At 34.8% G+C, this 20,895-nt stretch overlaps 1 pseudogene; it reads right to left on the reverse strand.

Moving 5' to 3' along the window:
* Positions 1-9,548: 9,548 nt before the first annotated feature.
* On the reverse strand, positions 9,549-15,158 carry LOC104644296 (large ribosomal subunit protein uL30x-like; annotated as a pseudogene).
* Between the last annotated feature and the right edge of the window lie 5,737 nt (positions 15,159-20,895).

Consider the following 20,895-nt stretch of genomic DNA (forward strand, 5'->3'; position numbering starts at 1 on the left):
TTGTCACACTCAATTTAAAATTAAATGCATAAAATAATAATATTTGTGACATGAGTTGCACTAAATTATAGAGAAAAAATAAAGAAAAGATTCATGTCTTCTTTTCACAGATTTTGGATTTCTTATTTTTTGGCACATATCATTTAGGATTAGTGTCATCATTAAGACATATATTAAATTATAAAATAATGAAGCTAATTGTACATGTTATTGGTTCTCTGTATTTAGCAATACTGCTCTGATTTACAGCCTATTTGTTAAGCTGATATATCCAGATAGATATTGTTATTATTGTTCTTATGATTCTTCTTGTTGAAATTTATGTGCAACAAAATTTTCTAAGGATGTCTATATATTATGTATTTCTTATTTGTGGATCCTGTTCAAAACTCAATCTTGTGGCAGTTCATACCCTACTCTATTTCTAATGTCACGTAGGATTCTTTTAATCCTTCAAATTTTGGATAATTCTATTCATGAAGTCAATTCTAGATTTTTCAGCTAGCACTGGTACCTCGCAAGATCTAAATCTCTATCGTAAGCAAAAGATACGGGATGATTCCAGTCTTCCTAGAAACTTTTATCACAAAGTTACCCCGTGCTAATGAAAGGTAACAAGTAGTAAGTGAAATGTGCAAGTTATTCCGAACACAATAGTCATATAAAATTTTTGTACATTGCTACCCGTACATTTATACATTAGTAGTATTTGGACACGGGTGTTGCATGTGTATCCCATATTAATTGCTACACTCAATTCAAAATGAAATGCATAAAATTAGAAAGTGTTCCATGAGTTGCACGAAATTATTGTGAGAAAAAATAAAGAAAACATTCATGCTTTTTTTCACAGATTTCGGATGTCTCATTTCTTGCCTTAGATTATTTAGGATTAGTGTCATCGTTAAAACATATGTTAATGTATAGGTTGATGAAGCTAATAGTATGTGTTATTGGTTCTCTGCCTTTAATAATACTGCTCAGATTCAGAGCCTACTTGTTAAGCTGATATATCCAAATAGATATTGTTATTATTGTTCTTGTGATTCTTCTTGTTGGGCTTGATGTGCAACAAAATTTTCTAATGATATATGTCTATATGTTGGGACTTTCATATTTTTGGATCCTGTTCCGTACTCAATCTTGTGGCAGTTCAAACCCTACACTATTTGTAATATCATGTATGAATCTTTTAATCCTTCAAATTTTGGACAACTATTTTCATGAAGTCAATTTCTACATTCTAGTATTGGTACCTCGCAAGATCAATATCTCTGTCAGAAACAAAAGACATTGGATGATTTCAATCTGCCTAAAAACTATGATCACAAAGTTACCCTATGCTAATGGAAGATAACAAGTAGTAAGTGAAATGCACAAGTTATTCCTAACAAAATAGTTTTAAAAAAATTGGTACATTGCTACTCGTACATCTATACATTACTAGTATTTGAAAAGGTGCGTTGCATTTGTATCCCATATTAATTGGTACACTAGATTTAAAATGAAATGCATAAAATAAGTATATGTGTGCCATGAGTTGCACGAAATTATAGAGAAAAAAATAATGAAAAAATTCATCTCTTCTTTTCACATATTTAGAATGTATCATTATTTGGCGCAGATTATTTAGGATTAGTGTCATCATTAAAACATATATTAAAATAAAAGTTGATGAAGCTAATTGTACGTATTATTAGTTCTCTGCATTTAGCAATACTGATCAAGTTTAAAGCCTATTTGTTCAGCTGAAATATCCATATAGATATTGTTATTATTGTTCTTGTGAGTCTTCTTGTTGGGCTTGATGTGGAACAAAATTTTCTAATGATAGATGTCTATATGTTGTATCTTTTGTATTTTTGGATCCTGTTCAGTACTAAATCTTGTGGCAGTTCATACCCTACTCTATTTCTAATGTCATGTAGGATTCTTTTAATCCTTTCAAATTTTGGACAATTGTTTTCTTGAAGTCAATTTCTCGATTTTTCATCAAGCAATGGTTCCTCACAAGATCAAAATCTATGTCAGAAGCAAAAGGCACTGGATTATTCCAATCTGCCTAAAAACTTTGATCACAAGGTTATCCAATGCTTATAGAAGGTAAGAAGTCGTAACTAAAATGCTCAAGTTATTCCAAACACAATAGTCATAGAAATTTTGGTACATTGCTACTCGTATATTTATGCATTACTAGTATTTGGACACGTGAGATGCATGTGTATCCCATATTAATTTGTACACTCAATTTAAAATGAAATGCATAATATTAGAATATGTGTTGCATGAGTTGCACGAAATTTTAGAGAGAAAAAATAATGAAAAGATTCATGCCTTTTTTTCACAGATTTTGGGTGTCTCATTTCTTGGTGAAGATTACTTAGGATTAGTGTTGTCATTAAAGCATATGTTAAAATATTTGTTGATGAAGCTAATAGTATGTGTTATTGATTCTCTTCCTTGAAGAATATTGCTAAGATTCAGAACGTATTTGTTAAGTTGACATATCCAAATAGATATTGTTATTATTGTTCTTGTGATTCTTCTTGTTGAAATTGATGTGCAACAAAATTTTCTGATGACAGATTTCTATATATTATGTCTTTCGTATTTCTAGATCCTGTTCAGTACTCAATCTTTTGGCAGTTCATACCCTACTCTATCTCTAATGTCATGTAGAATTCTTATATTCCATCAAATTTTGGCAATTGTTTCCTTGAAGTCAATTTTTGAATTTTTCAGGTAGCACTGGTACCTCGCAAGATCAATATCTCTATCAAAAGCAAAAGACACTGGATGATTCCAATCTGCCTAAAAACTTTGATCAAAAAGTTACCCTAAGCTAATGGAAGGTAACAAGTAGTAAGTGAAATGCGCAAGCTTTTTCGAACACAATAGTCACAAAAAATGATTTGATACATTATAACTCGTACATTTATACTTTACACTCATTTGGAAATGTTTGTTGCATGTCCATCCCATATTAATTGATACACTCGATTTAAAATGAAATGAATAAATCAGAATATGTTTTCCATGAGTTGCACGAAATTATAGAGAGAAAAAATAAAGAAAAGATTCATGCCTTCTTTTCTCAGATTTTGGATGTCTTATTTTTTGGCGCAAATTATTTAGGATTATTGTCATTATTCTCTGCATTTAGCAATACTGCTCAGATTTGCATCCTATTTGTTAAGTGGATATATCCAGATAGATATTGGTATTATTGTTCTTGTGATTCTTCTTGTTGGTCTTGATATGCAACAAAATCTTCTAATGATATATGTCTATATGTTGTGTCTTTTGTATTTCTTGATCCTCTTCAGTCCTCAATCTTGTGGCAATTCATACCCTACTCTATTTGTAATGTAATGTAGGATTCTTTTAATCCTTCAAATTTTGGATAATTTTTTTCATGAAGTCAATTCTAGATTTTTCAGCTAGCATTGGCACCTCGCAAGATAAAAATATCTGTCAGAAGCAAAAGGCACAGGATGATTTAAATCTTCCTAAAAACTTTGATCACAAAGTTACCCTATACTAATGGAAAGTAACAAGTAGTAAGTGAAATGCGCAAGTTTTCAGAAACACAATAGTCATTAAAATGATTTGTTACATTGCTACCGTACATTCATACATTATGGACACGTGCATTGCACGTGTATTTCTTATTACTTGGTACACTCAATTTAAAATGAAGTGCAAAAAATTAGAATATGTGTGCCATGTGTTGCACGAGATTATAGAGAAAAAAAATAAAGAAAAGATTCAAGCCTTCTTTTCACATATTTTGGATGGCTCATTTTTTGGCGCAGATTATTTTTTATTAGTGTCATCATTAAAACGTATGTAAAATATAAATTAATGAAGATAATTGTACGTGTTACTGGTTCTTTGCCTTTAGCAATATTGCTCAGATTTACAGCCTATTTGTTAAGCTGATATATCAAGATAGATATTGTTATTATTGTTCTCTTGATTCTCCTTGTGTGGCTTGATGTGAATCAGAATTTTCTAATGATAGATGTCTATATGTTGTGTCTTTCGTATTTCTGGATCCTGTTCAATACTCAATCTTGTGGCAGTTCATACCCTACTCTATTTCTAATGTCATGTAGGATTCATTTAATTCTTAAATTTTACACAATAGTTTTCATGAAGTCAATTCATGGATTTTTCAGCTAGCACTGGTACATCGCAAGATCAAAATATCTGTGAGAAGCAAAAGACACTGGATGATTCTAATAAGCTTAAAACGTTTATCACAAAGTTACCCTATGCTAATGGAAGGTAACAAGTAGTAAGTGAAATGCGCAAGTTATTCTGAACACAAAGGCATTAAAAAAATTTATACATTGCTACTCGTATATGTATACATTACTAGTATTTTGACATGTGTGTTGCATGTGTATCTCATATTAATTGCTACCCTCGATTTAAAATAAAATGCATAAAATTAAAATATGTGTGCCATGAGTTGCACGAAAATAGAGAGAAAAAATAAAGAAAAGATTCATGCCTTCTTTTCTCAGATTTTGAATGTCTCATTTTTTGGAACAAATTATTTAGATATGTTAAAATATAAGTTAATGAAGCTAATAATACGTGTTATTGCTTCTCTGCATTTCGCAATACTGCTCATATTTGCAGCCTATTTATTATATTAATATATTCAGATAGATATTGATATTATTGTTCTTGTGATTCTTCTTCTTGGGCTTGATGTGCAACAAAATCTTCTAATGATAGATGTCTATAGGTTGTGTCTTTGTTATGAATTATTGTAAGATGGAACACTTCAAATCCTATGTGCTATTTCTTTTGATCCATCCATTCATGTGTCTCATAAATTTACTAATTGGTTGCAATTTATTTATACTTGAAAAAAAGTTATTGTAATTTGTAATACATTTATATTGGTCTATTTTTATTATATAAGTAGACATGTATATGAAAATGAAACAAATATAACATTTATCACATGGTTGTTTTTCCTTCATAATATTTGTTGGTTTCTTTTCCTACAACATCTTATGAATTTTATATTTTATCTATGACATGTTGCTAGAACAAGATAGTGTTTGTGTGTGAGTGTGAGTTATATGGTTTTTAGGAGTTGTTTCCTATATTTATGTTTGCAAGTTTTTATTAGCCACTCTTATTTAACATTTGTTAATCACATGATTACTCATCCTTTTTTTCCCCTATGAATGCATGGGAGAAAAACAATAGTCTTCTTTTGCAGTTTTTGTATCTTCGCATTTTATTTTTATACATTTGAGGATGATAACATCAAATTAATGCTTCGATTTTTTATACATACCTAAGCAATCTATTCTTTATTTTTTTTCTCAATAATTTTGTGATACTCATGACACACAAATTCTAATTTTATGCATTTCATTTTAAATTGAGTGAACCAATTAATGTGGGATACACGTGCAATGCACGTGTTAAAATACTAGTAATGTATAAATGTACGATTAGCAATGTACCGACTTATTTTTTATGACTATTGTGTTCGGAATAACTTGCGCATTTCACTTACTACTTGTTACCTTCCATTAGCATAGGATAACTTTGTGATCAAAGTTTTTAGGTAGATTGGAGTCATCCTTTGTCTTTTCATTCTGACAGAAATTTTGATCTTGCGAGGTACCAGAGTTAGCTGAAAAATCCAGAAATTGACTTCGTGAAAACAATTGTCCAAAGTTTGAAGGATTAAATGAATCCTACATGACATTAGAAATAGAGTAGGGTATGAACTACCGCAAAATTGAGTACTGAAAAGGATCGAGAAATACGAAAGACACAACATACAGACATCTATCGTAAGTAAATTTTGTTACACATGAAGCTAATCAAGAAGAATCACAAGAACAATAATAACAATATCTATCTGGATATATCAACTTAACATATAGACTGTAACTCTGAGCAGTATTGCTAAAGGCAAAGAACCAGTAACACGTACTATTAGCTTAATGAACTTATATTTTGACATATGTTTTAATGATGACACTAATCCTAAATGATCTGCACCGAAAAATGAGACATCCAAAATCTGTGAAAAGGAGGCATGAATCTTTTCTTTATTTTTTTCTCTATAATTTCGTGCAACTCATGGCACACATATTCTAATTTTATGCATTTCATTTTAAATCGAGTGTACCAATTAATATGAGATATATGTGCAACACACGTGCCCAAATACTAGTAATATATAAATGTATGAGTAACAATGTACTAAATCATTTTTATGACTATTGTGTTCGGAATGACTTGCACATTTCACTTACTACTTGTTACCTTCCATTTACACAGGGTAATTTTGTGATCAAAGTTTTAGGCAGATTGGAATCATCAGTATCTTTTGCTTCTGACAGAGATTTTGATCTTGTGAGGTGCCAGTGCAAGCTGGAAAAAAAACAGAAATTGACTTCATGAAAACTATTGTCAAATATTTGAAGGATTATAAAAATCCTAAATGACATTAGAAATAGAGTAGGGTATGAACTGCCAGAAGATTGAGTACTGAACAGGAGCAAGAAATAAGAAAGACACAATATATATACATCTATCATTAGAAAATATTGTTGCACAGCAAGTCAACCAATAAGAATCATAAGAGCCATAATAACAATATCTAGATGGATATATCAACTTAACATATAGGCTATAAATCTGAGCAGTATTGCTAAAGCCAGAGAACCAATAACATGTACTATTAGCTTCATTAACTTATATTTTAATATATGTTTTAATAATAACGCAAATCCTAAATAATTTGTACCAAAAAATGAGACATCCAAAATCTACGAAAAGAAGGCTTGAATATTTTCTTTACTTTTTTTCTATTATCTCGTGCAACTCATGGCACACATATTCTAATTTTTTGCACTTCATTTTAAATCGAGTGTACCAATTAATAAGGGATACAATGCACGAATCCGTAATTATAAATGTACGAGTAGCAATGTACCAAAATTTTTATGACTATTGTGTTCGGAATAACTTGCGTATTTCACTACTTGTTTCCTTCTATTAGCATTGGGTAACTTTGTGGTCAAAGTTTTTAGGCAGATTGGAATCATCATGTCTTTGTCTTCTAATAGAGATTTTGATCTTGCGAGGTACCAGAGTTAGCTGAAAAATCCAGAAATTAAATTCGTGAAAATAATTGTCCAAAATTTGAAGGATTAAAAAAATCCCACATGACAATAGAATTAGAGTAGACTATGAACTGCCACAAAATTTAGTGTTGAACAAGATCCAGAAATACGAAAGACACTACATATTGACATCTGTCATTAGTAAATTTTGTTGCACATCAATCCCAACCACAAGAATCACAAGAACAATAATAACAATATCTATCTGGATGTATCAACTTAACAAATAGGCTGTAAATCTGAGTTGTATTGCTAAAGGTAGTGAACCAATAACACGTACTATTAGCTTCATTAACTGTTATTTCAACATGTTTTAATGATGACAATAATCCTAAATAATATGCGCCAAAGACATCCAAAATATGTGAGAAGAAGGGATGAATCTTTTCTTTATTTTTCTCTCTATAATTTCGCGCAATTCATGGCAAACATATGCTAATTTTATGCATTTCATTTTAAATCTAGTGTACCAATGAATAAGAGATATATATGCAGCTTAGGTGTCCAAATACTAGTAATGTATAAATGTACCAAATTATTTTATGACTATTGTATTAGGAATAACTTGCGCATTTCACTTACAATTTGTTACCTTCTATTAGCATTGAGTAACTTTGTGATCAAAGTTTTTAGGAAGATTGGTATCATCTAGTGTCTTTTGCTTCTGACAGAAGTATTGATCTTGCAAGGTACAAGTGCTAGGTGAAAAATCGAGAAATGGACTTCATGAAAATAATTGTCATAAATTTAAAAGATTAAAAGAATCCTACATGACATTAGAAATAGAGTAGGGTATGACCAGCCACAAGATTGAGTAATGAAATGGATCCAGAAATACAAACGACACAACATATAGACATCTATCTTTAGAAAATTTTGTTGCACATCAAGCCCAACAAGAAGAATCACAAGAACAATAATAACAATATCTATCTGGATATATTAACTTAACAAATAGGCTGTAACTTTAGCAGTATTGCTAAAAGTAGAGAACCAATAATACATACTATAACTTCATCAACTTTTATTTTAATATATGCTTTAATGATGACACCAATCCAAAATAATTTGCGCCAAAAAATGAGACATTTAAAATATGCAAAAAGAAGGCATGAATCTTTCTTAATTTTTTTCCTTTATAATTTCGTGCAGCTCATGGCACACATAGTCTAATTTATGCATTTCATTTTAAGTCGAGTGTACCAATTAATATGGGAGGCACTTTCCAAATACTAGTAATGTATAGATGTATGAGTAGCAATGTACCAAAATTTTATTATGACTATTGTGTTAGGAATAACTTGCGCATTTCACTTACTACTTGTTACCTTCAATTAGCATAGGGTAACTTTGTGATCAAAGTTTTTAGGAAGATTGGAATCATCCAGTGTCTTTTGCTTCTGGCAGAGATATTGATCTTGCGAGGTACCAATGCTAGCTAAAAAAAACTAGAAATTGACTTCATGAAAATAATTGTCCAAAATTTGAAGGATTAAAAGAATCATACATTACATTAGAAATAGAGTAGGGTATGAACTTCCATAAAATTGAGTATTGAACAGGATCAAAAAATACAAAAGATACAACATATAGACATCTATCATTAGAAAATTTTGTTCCACATCAATCCCAACAAGAAGAATCACAAGAACAATAATAACAATATCCTATCGAGATATTTCAGCTGAACAAATAGGCTTTAAACTTGAGCAGTATTGCTAAAGGCAGAAAACTAATAAGAATTACTATTAGATTCATCAACTTATATTTTAATATATGTTTTAGTGATGACACTAATCCTAAGTAATCTGCGCCAAAAAATGAGACATCCAAAATCTTTGAAAAGAAGACATGGATATTTTCTTTTTTTTTTCTATAATTTCATGAAACTTATGACACACATATTCTAATTTAATGCATTTTATTTTAAATCGAGTGTACCAATTAATATGGGATACACATGCAATACACATGTACAAATACTAGTAATGTATAAATTTACGAGTAGCAATGTACCAAAAAATTTTATGACTATTGATGTTCGGAATAACTTGCACATTTCACTTACTAGTTGTTACCTTCCAATAGAATAGGGTAACTTTGTGATCAAAGTTTTTAGGTAGATTGGAATCATCCGGTGTCTTTTGCTTCTGACAGATATATTGATCTTCCAAGGTACCAGTGCAACCTGAAAAATCCATAAATATACTTCATGAAAACAATTGTCCAAAATTTGAAGGATTAAAATAATCCAAAATGACATTACAAATAGTGTAAGGTATGAACTTCTACAAGACTGAGTAAAGAACAGGATCTAGAAATACGAAAAACTGATAACAAAAGAAAATTTTGATGAGGTAAGTGTGGGTGTCTATGCTAATTCATCTTAGAGATCAACTCATTGATGTGATCCTCACGTTTCCTGAATTGCGCCCATCGTTGTATCGCCTTTTCTTACCCTTCAAAGCTTTCTATGGCTTGGTGTTAGCAAAGGAATCTAGTGAACTTCTTGAAGTGTGGACCAACACTATCAATCTCTCTCGGAACGACCTCTAAGCATATAATGCCATACTGTTTCAACAATGTCGTTGCTAGTAACTTTTCTTGTAAATAAGATACTTGACACTCTTTAGATTTGGGTGGCCATATGTGACATAAGGGTTCACCTTTTGTAGAATTTCAATTGTTCCTTAATATTTTTTCTTTACAAAGACATCACTGGAGATCTTTTGCAACCGCAAAGAGTATAAAGCCTTGCTTGTTCTAGGATATATGCAATTCACTGTTACCTTCAATTGTATTACAAAGACAAGTTGGAATCTAGCGTAATTAGTTCTCCCTTGATTTTTCGTTTTCCCCTTTGTTTCATTTGGACAAGGTCCATCTCCTTATCTCTATACTCTCAAATAAATTGCTCGGGCTTCTTATAACAAAACTATCATATTTGAGAATATGAGTTATATTTATGCTTGCAAGAAACCAAAGCATTGGAAAATTTGGGTAAAATAAGAGATACATATATAGAATTAACTAGCTCTTTAACATACTATTTGACTCTTTATTATCCTTCACCTATGTTACAACTCTTCGTTACTCAAGTGTACAACTTTTTAGGTAATTTTCAGTTGTAAGGTGGAAGCATCTACAAAGCAATGAACAGATTAATGTCCAAAAAGATTGATCGATTACACTAAACGCTTGGCACATAGTGGGAATTCAACTAACTAACTAATTAACTATATATATATATATATATATATATATATATATATATATATATATATATAAATTAGATATTATAATATAGCATAGGAGTATAATGGTATTGGTAATCCAACTTTGAGCTTAGGATCTCTGAAGAGTTATGTCTGCAAATGTGTGTAAGAATGTTCTTTTCTTAGTCCCCTAAGGTTCAGCCATAATGTGTCCCATGAAATAACTATTTCTAATTGGTTTTGTTTATAACCAGATTGCTGGATGATCGACGATATAAATTGTGACATCATGAAATTGGATGCAACAAGTTTATAGTAGCGGAAATAAGTGGGGACTTTTTTGTAGCATATGTGCTTTTGAAGAATTATAGTGTCTATCTGCAGGCATGCATTGGGTTTATATTATGTTCATCCTCTGAAAATTGTATAGATGTAACTACCATTCATTTTAGTTCTATAACTTGACAACCAAGTTCCGAAAGACTGTATAAGGCATCTCGTGTATTCTGTGATTAGTAAGCTACTGGCAAATGCAAATAAATTAAACAGAAATTTATCCGATTTATCTTCTAAAATAGAGCGATTCATGATAAAGAAGAAAATAAATTTACACTAGATAACACAAATAACAACATTAAGAATAGAGCAACTAGTGATAAAGTGAAGGAAACAAATTATTAATCTAGATAAAGAAAAACACGGTAAACGGGAAAAATAGAGCAGTTCTTGATAAATAAAGAGGAGATTTTTTTTACCTGCAATGATGCTATTGGTTGAGGCACAAAGAAGAAAAATATATTAACGGAACAATGACATGTTGTTGGAGATATTTATATGGATTAGTGAGTATTTTAAAAGGTTTTGGAACAACTGATAATAAAATTAATGGAACTTGAGCAATGGAAAAGGACTGTTACGGTGATCGAGGGAGAGAGAATTAAATTAGGGCTCAGATAATCAGCAAATTAAATTTTTAATAAAGTAATATTCCATTAATATTGTCGGGGAAAAACAGTAATTCAACTTGGGGCTGCGCTCTTCCTACTTATAGCAATATATGATCAGCATATGCTCAAACACAAAGAGCCCAAGTTTGTTCATTATTTGGCTATATACCTTGTTGTTTTAAGTAAACATACATAAGTATGTTATAATTGGCAAGGACTTGTTGTTTTGCATATGTACTATTTCAAAAAACTTTGGACATATGACGTTCAAGGTTAGTCTCGACAAAGTGTACCTTTATACAATGTTTGAAGTTTATGTGGCAAAAGTTGAGGTATATCGTATACATGATTGAAGTGTAATCATTTTTGTTTAAGAAAGAATATAATCTGATGTACTGTAGTTTGTTTAATCGATACATAAAATATGAAAAGTTAACTATTGTACAAGAACAAGTTCAGCGTCTCTCCAAACACCTCTAGATCCATTATCACACTCTCCACGGCCATGGTCATCCTTGGGCATCGTCATTTTAAGATCTCCGTTGGCAAATACCGTTGTGGCCAGCTCTGGTATAGTCAAAGCAGGCAACTTGTACCTCCATGTATCCACATTCAATTGTTCATCCTCACCGTCTCCATTTCCCTTTCTCACAACGATCTTCGTTACCCCAGGATGAATCTCTACTGCATGTGCCCTCACTTGTCGATCCCCAACTCATTCTAGTTTGATTTTCACCATAAAACGGAAGAATCCTTCTCTCTCTTCCACCGCCACATCTAAAATCACAAAGAAATGTCAATTCTAGAAAGTAGTTATATATGTGAGGAAGTCCCAGAGTTTCTTCATCTCGGAATCAGGAATGTGTTGTTGTTGTTCCAAAAAAAAATAGATTGAATTCCGCCAATGTTTGGATTCAAGGAGAGAGGATGTACTCTCATACCCTGAATTCAAATAGCACAATTTGGGATTCTATTAACCCTGATGGAAAGCACATTACATTACGCATATACTAAATTAATATTAGTTAGTAGAGCATCTTGTATTTATCTCAAAGCATATTAATCTATCATTAATTAGATATTAACTTAGATAAAAATAATTAATTACTATATTTTGTTGATAACTAAGTATTTATAGTGATATATAATTAATGGAGTGATGTAAGTACAAAATGTGAAAAAAAATCATTACATTTATTGATTCTTTATAGATTTTTTCGTTAAAAAATCGGATAAATTGTTCTTTGATTGTTTACGCAAATAAGCAAATAAATCGTATATGACGAAATGACTTATTGTTCATAGGAGTTAGACTAATATGTTGTACTCCCACTGTTGTGCGGAATTTGAGATAATACGAGAAAATATAAACGCGAAAAACAAGACAACAAATTTACGTGGTTCACCAATAAATTAGCTACGTCCACAGGGAAGAGGGGGAGCAGTTTTATTATGGAGAGGCAAAAACAGAATTACAGAATAGGGTTTGTCATAGCGTCTATATATATAGTGCTAAGCTACTCCCTAACAGGCTTGGGCCCAAAATACAGAATTGACAGATAATTAAGGGCCCAATACAACAACATTGTATACCGTCGGGCCGGGGGCATCTCCGGCCCCCCGGACCCCCAGGCCAGGGGGCGCGTCGCCCCCCTGGACCCCCCCACTCGCTGACCGGGCAGCGAGACCGATTCAAGGCATTCAAAAAATCTCCACCTTGACTTGAATTCTCCGAACAGATTCTTCAGACGCACTATGATAGTGCCAGGCCTCCCCCTCTTCCTCAGAATTGCCCCGCAGGGCAATTAACAGCTTCTGATGTTGAGCAAGTCCAAACAGTGTTGAAACTTGCTCTGTGGAAGCGTCTTTGTGAACATATCAGCAGGATTATCAGCAGTTCCTACTTTCTTCACCTTGATTCTCTTCTCACTTCTCAGAAAATGATACCTCACGTCAATATACTTGGTTCTCTCATGACGGACTTGATCCTTGGCTAGACAAATTGCGCTCAAACTGTCACAATACACCGTAGACTGATCATGATGCAGACCAAGATCACTAACCAGCCCTTTCAGCCAAATCCCTTCTTTTGCAGCCTCTGTCAAGGCCATGTACTCCGCTTCCGTAGTAGACAAAGTCACTCTAGGTTGCAAAGTTGCCTTCCAACTGACGACAGATCCTCCAAGGGTAAACACATAGCCAGTCATCGATCTTCTTGTGTCAACATCTCCAGCATAGTCAGAATCAGAATAGCCAGTAACCAAGCACTGAGTATCACCTCCATAAATGAGAACAACGTCAGATGTACCTCTAAGGTACCGGAAAATTCTCTTCACAGTCTGCCAATGTTCTTTCCCTGGTTGTCCCATGAATCTGCTCACTACACTGACTTCATGTGCTAAATCTGGCCTTGTACAGACCATAGCATACATCAAACTTCCTATGGCACTGGCATAAGGGACTCGTGACACATACTCCTTCTCTTCTTCTGACTGTGGAGCGAACATGGCAGTGAGATGGATATTGGCAGCACTGGGGGTATCAATAGGCTTAGATGAAGACATGCCAAACCTCGCCAAGACCTTCTGAATGTAGCTTCTCTGTGACAAGAAAAGTTTCCTTCTCTCTCTGTCTCTAATGATGTCCATCCCTAGAATCTTCCGAGCGGCTCCCAGATCCTTCATCTCAAACTCAACACTAAGTAAACCCTTCAGCTTCTGAATGTCATACTTCTTCTTTGCAGCTATCAGCATATCATCTACATAAAGCACCAGATAGATGAATGAATCATCCTTGAGCCTATTGTAGTAGACATAACAATCATATGAGCTCCGAGTATAGCCCAACTTCACCATATAGCTGTCAAACCTTTTGTACCACTGCCTTGGAGACTGCTTAAGTCCATATAAGGACTTCTTCAACTTGCAGACGTGATTTTCCTTCCCTGGAACTTGGAAACCATCTGGCTGAGTCATGTATATCTCTTCCTCCAACTCTCCATGTAGAAATGATGTCTTCACATCAAGTTGTTCAAGCTCCAGATTCTGATGTGTAGCTATCGCTAGTAACACTCGGATGGAAGTATGTCTGACCACTGGTGAGAAGATCTCATTGTAGTCCACTCCCTCTCTTTGGTTGAAACCTCTGGAAACAACCCTGGCTTTATACTTTACTCCTTCTGTTGCAAGTAATAATTTTTATCCCCGAAGGCTGTATGACCAGATCCCATGTCTGATTCTTGTGTAAGGACTCCATCTCATCTCCATAGCAGCAAACCATTTTTCAGAATCAGGACTTAAAATGGCTTCTTTGTAAGTAGACGGCTCAGATGTATCTACCTCTTCAGTAACCTGCAGTGCATAACCCACCATGTCCTCAAAGCCATACCTCGTAGGTGGCCGAACTCCAACCCTCCTTAGCCGATCTTGAGCTATACTCCAATGGATATCTGATGGCATAGATTCTGGAATATCAGTTTCTGTCTGTGGCTCTTGATCCTCCTCTTCAGGTTCTTTCAAATCGCTCTCGTTTTGAATGACTTGAAACTCCACCTGTTCATCAAGACTCCCAGTTTCTGACGTAGTTGTAGGCTTCACAATGGTTCTAAGCAGAGAATTTTCATCAAAGACAACGTTTCTGCTCATAATAACCCTCTTTTATGCTGGAGACCAGATTCTGAAACCTTTCACTCCATCTCCGTAGCCCACAAATACTCCCTTTTTAGCTCTTGGTTCTAACTTACCTTCACTGACGTGATAGTAAGCCGTACAACCAAAAGCTTTCAGATTTGAATAATCAGCAGCTTTTCTTGACCATATCTCCATAGGTGTCTTGCACTGTATGCCTGTATGTGGTCCGCGGTTAATCAAGTAGCAAGTTGTACTAACCGCTTCTGCCTAGAATCTTCTATCTAGCCCAGCATTAGAGAGCATGCACCTTGCTCTCTCCAGAAGTGTTTGATTCATCTGCTCAGCTACACCGTTCTGCTGTGGTGTATTTCTGACTGTACGATGTCGAGCAATCCCTTCATCTTTACAGAATTGATCAAATTCAGACCAGCAGAATTCCAGCCCATTATCAGTTCGCAACCTCTTGATCTTCTTCCCTGTTTGATTTTCCATCAAAATTTTCCACTCCTTGAACTTCTGGAAAGCTTCACTTTTATGCTTCATCATCTACACCCAAGTCATCCTTGAGTAGTCATCAATAATGGACACAAAAAAATCTGCAGCCTCCCAAAGACTCAACACGGCATGGACCCCAGCAATCAGAATGGATATAATCAAGTGTGCCTTTTGTTTTGTGAATGGCCTTTGGAAACTTGTTGCGATGTAGTTTTCCAAAGACACAATGTCCACAAAACTCTAGGCTCTTAACCTTATGATCAGCAAGAAGATCCTTCTTTGACTGAATTTGCATCCCTCTTTCACCCATATGACCAAGTCTCATGTGCCATAACTTAGTCATATCCTCCTGGTGAACTTCTGACGATGCAACATGGGCTGAACCTGTAATCGTAGAACCTTGTAGAAAATACAAAGTACCACGCATGACACCTTTCAGAATCAGATTTGAACCCTTCCAGACCCGCAAGACTCCATCTTTTCCCGACCAGCTGAATCCCTTATTGTCCAAAAGACTGAGATATCAGATTTTTCGTCATCAATTGAACGTGCCTGACCTCATTCAATGTGCAGAAGCTACCATCATGTGTCCTTATCTTGATCGAGCCTATCCCAACCACCTTGCAGACAGAACTATTGGCCATCGAGATGCTGCCTCCGTCTACCTGCTCATAAGTCGTAAACCACTCTCTCCTAGGACAGATGTGATAGGATGCCCCAGAATCGAGAACCCACATATCTGAATGATGAGTGTGCTCATCCGCAACTAGGGCAATGTCTTCTTCAGAATTGGTGTCTTCTTCAGCAACAGCAGCAGAAACTTATTATTTTTCCGATTGCTTCTTCTTCTTCGGACAATCAAATTTCCAATGTCCCTTCTCCTTGCAGTAATTACAAACATCATCTGGCTTTGCACCCTTCGACATCGGCTTCTTTTTCTTTCCGCTGTTTTACCTTCCCTTTCCGCTACTGGTGAACAGACCGGAAGGTTGTATGTCTGTACTTGTGCCGTTAGCCTTATGCCGTAATTCCCTGCTATGAAGGGCCGATCTGACATCTTCCAGCGACACTGTATCTTTCCCAACAATGAACGATTGAACAAAATTCTCAAACGACATTGGGAGAGATACTAACAGAATCAGGGCAGCATCTTCATCCTCGATCTTCACATCGATATTACGCAATTCTAATAACAAAGTATTCAATTGCTCTAAATGTTCCCTGAGTTGTGTACCTTTAGCCATTCGTAAACCGAATAGACGTTGTTTCAGAAGCAGCTTGTTGGTTAGAGATTTTTTCATGTACAAACTCTCCAGCTTCAATCACAGACCAACAGCAATCTCTTCATCCGAGACCTCTGTGATGACGTCATCCGCGAGACACAGCATGATCGTCGAGTGTGCTTTTTCCTCCAGAATCGCCATCTCAGGAGTAACGACGGCGTTTTTATCTTTCGACAACGGCGCCCAGAAGCCTTGCTGTTTCAACAAAGCCCGCATCTTGATCTGCCATAAACTGAGACTGTTCCTCCCTATGAATTTGTCGATTTTCACGTTCAAAGCAGACATCTCAAATTCTTCAAGAACACCGATTAACCGAGAGGCTCTCATACCAATTTGTTGTGCGGAATTCGAGATAATACGAGAAAATATAAACGCAAAAAAATAAGACAACAGATTTACGTGGTTCACCAATAAATTGTCTACGTCCACAGGGAAGAAGGGGAGCAGTTTTATTATGGAGAGGCAAAAACAGAATTACAGAATAGGGTTTGTCATAGCGTCTATATATATAGTGCTAAGCTACGCCCTAACAGGCTTGGGCCCAAAATACAGAATTGACAGATAAATAAGGGCCCAATACAACAACATTGTATACCGTCGGGCCAGGGGCGTCTCCGGCCCCCCGGACCCCCAGGCCAGGGGGCGCGTCGCCCCCCTGGACCCCCCGACTCGCTGACCGGGCAGCGAGACCCCCGTCTTTTCTGTTGTGACGGGGCCGATTCAAGGCATTCGACACCCACGTATTGTGAAAAGACACTTAAACCTAATATGAACCAATATCATTAGCAATAAATAGTACTTCCTCTGTTTCAAAAAAATGTCTCAGTTTCCTTTTTTAGGATATTTCAAAAAGAATGACCCCTTTCTTGTTTTGATAATAGTTTAACTTTAACTTTTCACGTGGCATGTTTAAGGCCACAAGATTAAAGAGCATTTTGGCAAATTTGACATAACTTTTATTTATAACCAAAAAATTTAAATGTCTTCTTTTTTTTTAAACTCCGTTTCAAATGAAATTAGGTAATTCTTTTTTAAATGGAGATTAATAAATATCGAATTTCTTAGAACTGCTTAAAAAGTTAGTAGAGAAAAAGGGAAAATTAAGGATATAAATAAATGTAGTCGCTAATGTTTAACAACAATAGTTGATAAAACCTACTAATACTCATTATTGTTACTGTATGACAGTTACACTAATCCTGAACTTTCTTGTAATTGTTGAACTTCAAACTTACCTTATCTAATTTGTCTCTCATATCTAGTGATGCATCTTCGGAGCTAGGTGGGATCACATTGTGGCGTCGATCTCTTACTCACGTCTGACCTGTCCCTTTTGCAAATCTAGTTTTACCCTACATAGATAGTCCCTTTTTTGGGTACTCAAATAATTGTAATAGAAAAATGGAGAACATTTTAATTCTTGGCCGAAAGCAAAATAGAAGTCCTCCGACATTTCTTGATATGACACATGTCCCTTCGCCTTTTATGCTTTGAGCATCTGTGTTTGTGTGATTGGTTAGAAACCATGGCCCACTAACAAGGCAATGTTGATGTTTTATTCCAAAATCTGTACAAGTTCTTCCATTTTTTATTTACTTCCACCAAACCTTCTCTTTAGAGTTCTTTCTAGTCATTCTTCCGACTTTCAATTTTTGCCAGAGTTTCATCAGAGATTATCACCTCCTTAACGATTCTTCGACTGAATTTATCCTTAATCTACGACATAATTAAAGCTTAATAGGGGAGGGGAGAGGACAAAGTCGACAATAGCAATTTTTTGGGCACAAGCCACAATTCGAGGACGAGGGTCATTCTTGGAGAATGAAGATGTTCAGTGAATCTTTATACAAATAACCCTTAATATTGTACAAATGATTCGATTTAGATTTTTATCCAAAAACACTACCTCCTTCCCCCCTCCCCTCAAGTTTTTTAATTTATAAAAAAACCATCACCTTGGTTAAGGTGCGTGCAATAGGTATAGGGGGTTAATCTTGAACCCTACCATGTCCTTTAAGTTTAAAACCATCACCTTGGTCGACAATATATCCAGACGACAAGAAATCAATGATAAATGTCTTGCACCAACTCTTTTGTCATTAGGTCCTCCTCAAGTTAATCCCTCTCCAACAAAAAAACTTGAAATTACCATCATTCGGTCTTCTACAAATAATCAATATTTCGCGTTATTCTTCTTGTTGTATATGTTGATGACATTGTCATCATTGGAGTGATTATGCAGAAATATTTTCTCTCAAAGTCATTCTTGCATTTTATGTTTCATAAGAACGATTTTGGTAGTTGAAATACTTTTTGGGAATAGAAGTAAGTAAGAGAAATAAGGGAATATTTCTATCTTAAAGGAAGTATATCCTAGACCTTCTTGAGGAAACTGAAAGGTCGGCAGCCAAACCTTGTAGTACTACAATGGTTCCCAATAAACATCTAACAAAAGATGATGGTGATCCCTTTGATGATCAAGAGATACATGAGATTAGTTAGAAAATTAAATTATCTCACTATAACTCGTTTGGATATTGCTTTTGCAGTAAGTTTTGTTAGCCAAATCGAGTCCACACCTGCAGTTAAACATTGAGTAGATTTGGAACAAATATTATGTTGCTTTAGGATCCCCTGAACTTGGCAAACAATGGACATACTCGCATTTAGTGTTTTGCAGGCGCCCATTAGGTTGGATCCAAGATTTATAGATTCTACTACTAGCTATTGTGTTTTTATGGGAAGAAATTTGGTACCATAGAAAAGTAAGAAACAAAATGATGTATCTCGATCTAGTGCAGAATATGAGTATAGAGTTATGGCACAATCTACATGTGAGATTATGTGGACACAACACCTCTTAAGTATATTTGAGTTGAAGTATCCCATGAAGTGAAACTTTGGTGTGATAATCAAGTTTCCCTTCATATATCCTCGAATGTAATGTGTCATGAAAGAACTAAGCACATGGACTGCTATTTTATTCGTGAAAGGATTCAAGAAAACTTTATTTCCACGAGCTATGTGAAGACATGAGAGCAATTGGCTGATATATTCCTGAAGGCGTTGAATGGAGCTTGAGTTAACTATTTGTGCAACAAGATGGACATTATCAATATCTATGCTTTAGATTTAGGGGGAGCGTTACCGAACATTGAATATATTCCCTTATATAGTAGGTTAATCATAGATGAGATCCATAAGAATCATAAGAGGGATTTGTCGGATATTTCTCACCTTTAGAGCTACTTTATAGCATATATATATATTTCATGGCACGTGTGTATCAATCATATAGTGTAACATCTCGTAACTCGAAATAGCTAAGAATAAGCTAAAAACTAAAATCTATCACTTTTGGAACGAAATCTGGAAAATTTCATAAGTTAGAAAGTGAGTTTTGGTCATTTTCAAACGGTCATAACTCCTAGCTCAGGATTAGTTAGAGGTAGTTCTTGATATGGATAAAAAAACCTTGGAGAAATTTCCAATGCCTCCGAGTTTGCGTGTTTTTGATATCATATGAAGGAGATATGTCTATCAGAAGTTGGATTGTTGGATTGAGAAAGGTCCCAATTCGGATTTAAGGGAAGACTAGTTTTTTCACCAATTAATTTCTTATTTCATTTTAGTGATTTATTTGGGGGTAAAAATCAGTTTTAGTCAGATTAGAAGGTTTAACTGTACACATAGGGCTTGGTGAAGAGAGAAGAGAAGAAGGAAAGGGAGAAAGATCAAGGATTCGCTAAGAACACCAAGGAATTTCGAGTGGAATTTGTCAGGGGTGATCCCTATCAAGGTATTTGAGATCTTTCGTGTTGGGTTAATTCATCAACACACCAAACTTGTCTCAATTCAGTGGTTTTAGAATTATTTACATGATTAGAAGTGAATTCTTAATGAATTTTGTCAAATCCCTATTGGTTGAGTTTTTTGAATGCCCACTGATATTGATTTGTAATTTCCAAGTTATTTTTCGAGTTAGATCTACTGGTATTGAAGATATTGATGATCCTAAGGGTTTGGGAATAGAACTATGGAGGTTTAGGCGATTCGGGATCAGAAAACGAGAGAAGAAAGACGTTCAAGCGCATCAGGGTAGCACCAGGCGCAGTGCACTACATCAAGCCAGAAGGATTGAGGCGGCGCGCTTG

Source organism: Solanum lycopersicum, chromosome 10 (genome assembly GCF_036512215.1).
Source record: "Solanum lycopersicum chromosome 10, SLM_r2.1".
NCBI classification, from domain to species: Eukaryota; Viridiplantae; Streptophyta; class Magnoliopsida; order Solanales; family Solanaceae; genus Solanum; species Solanum lycopersicum.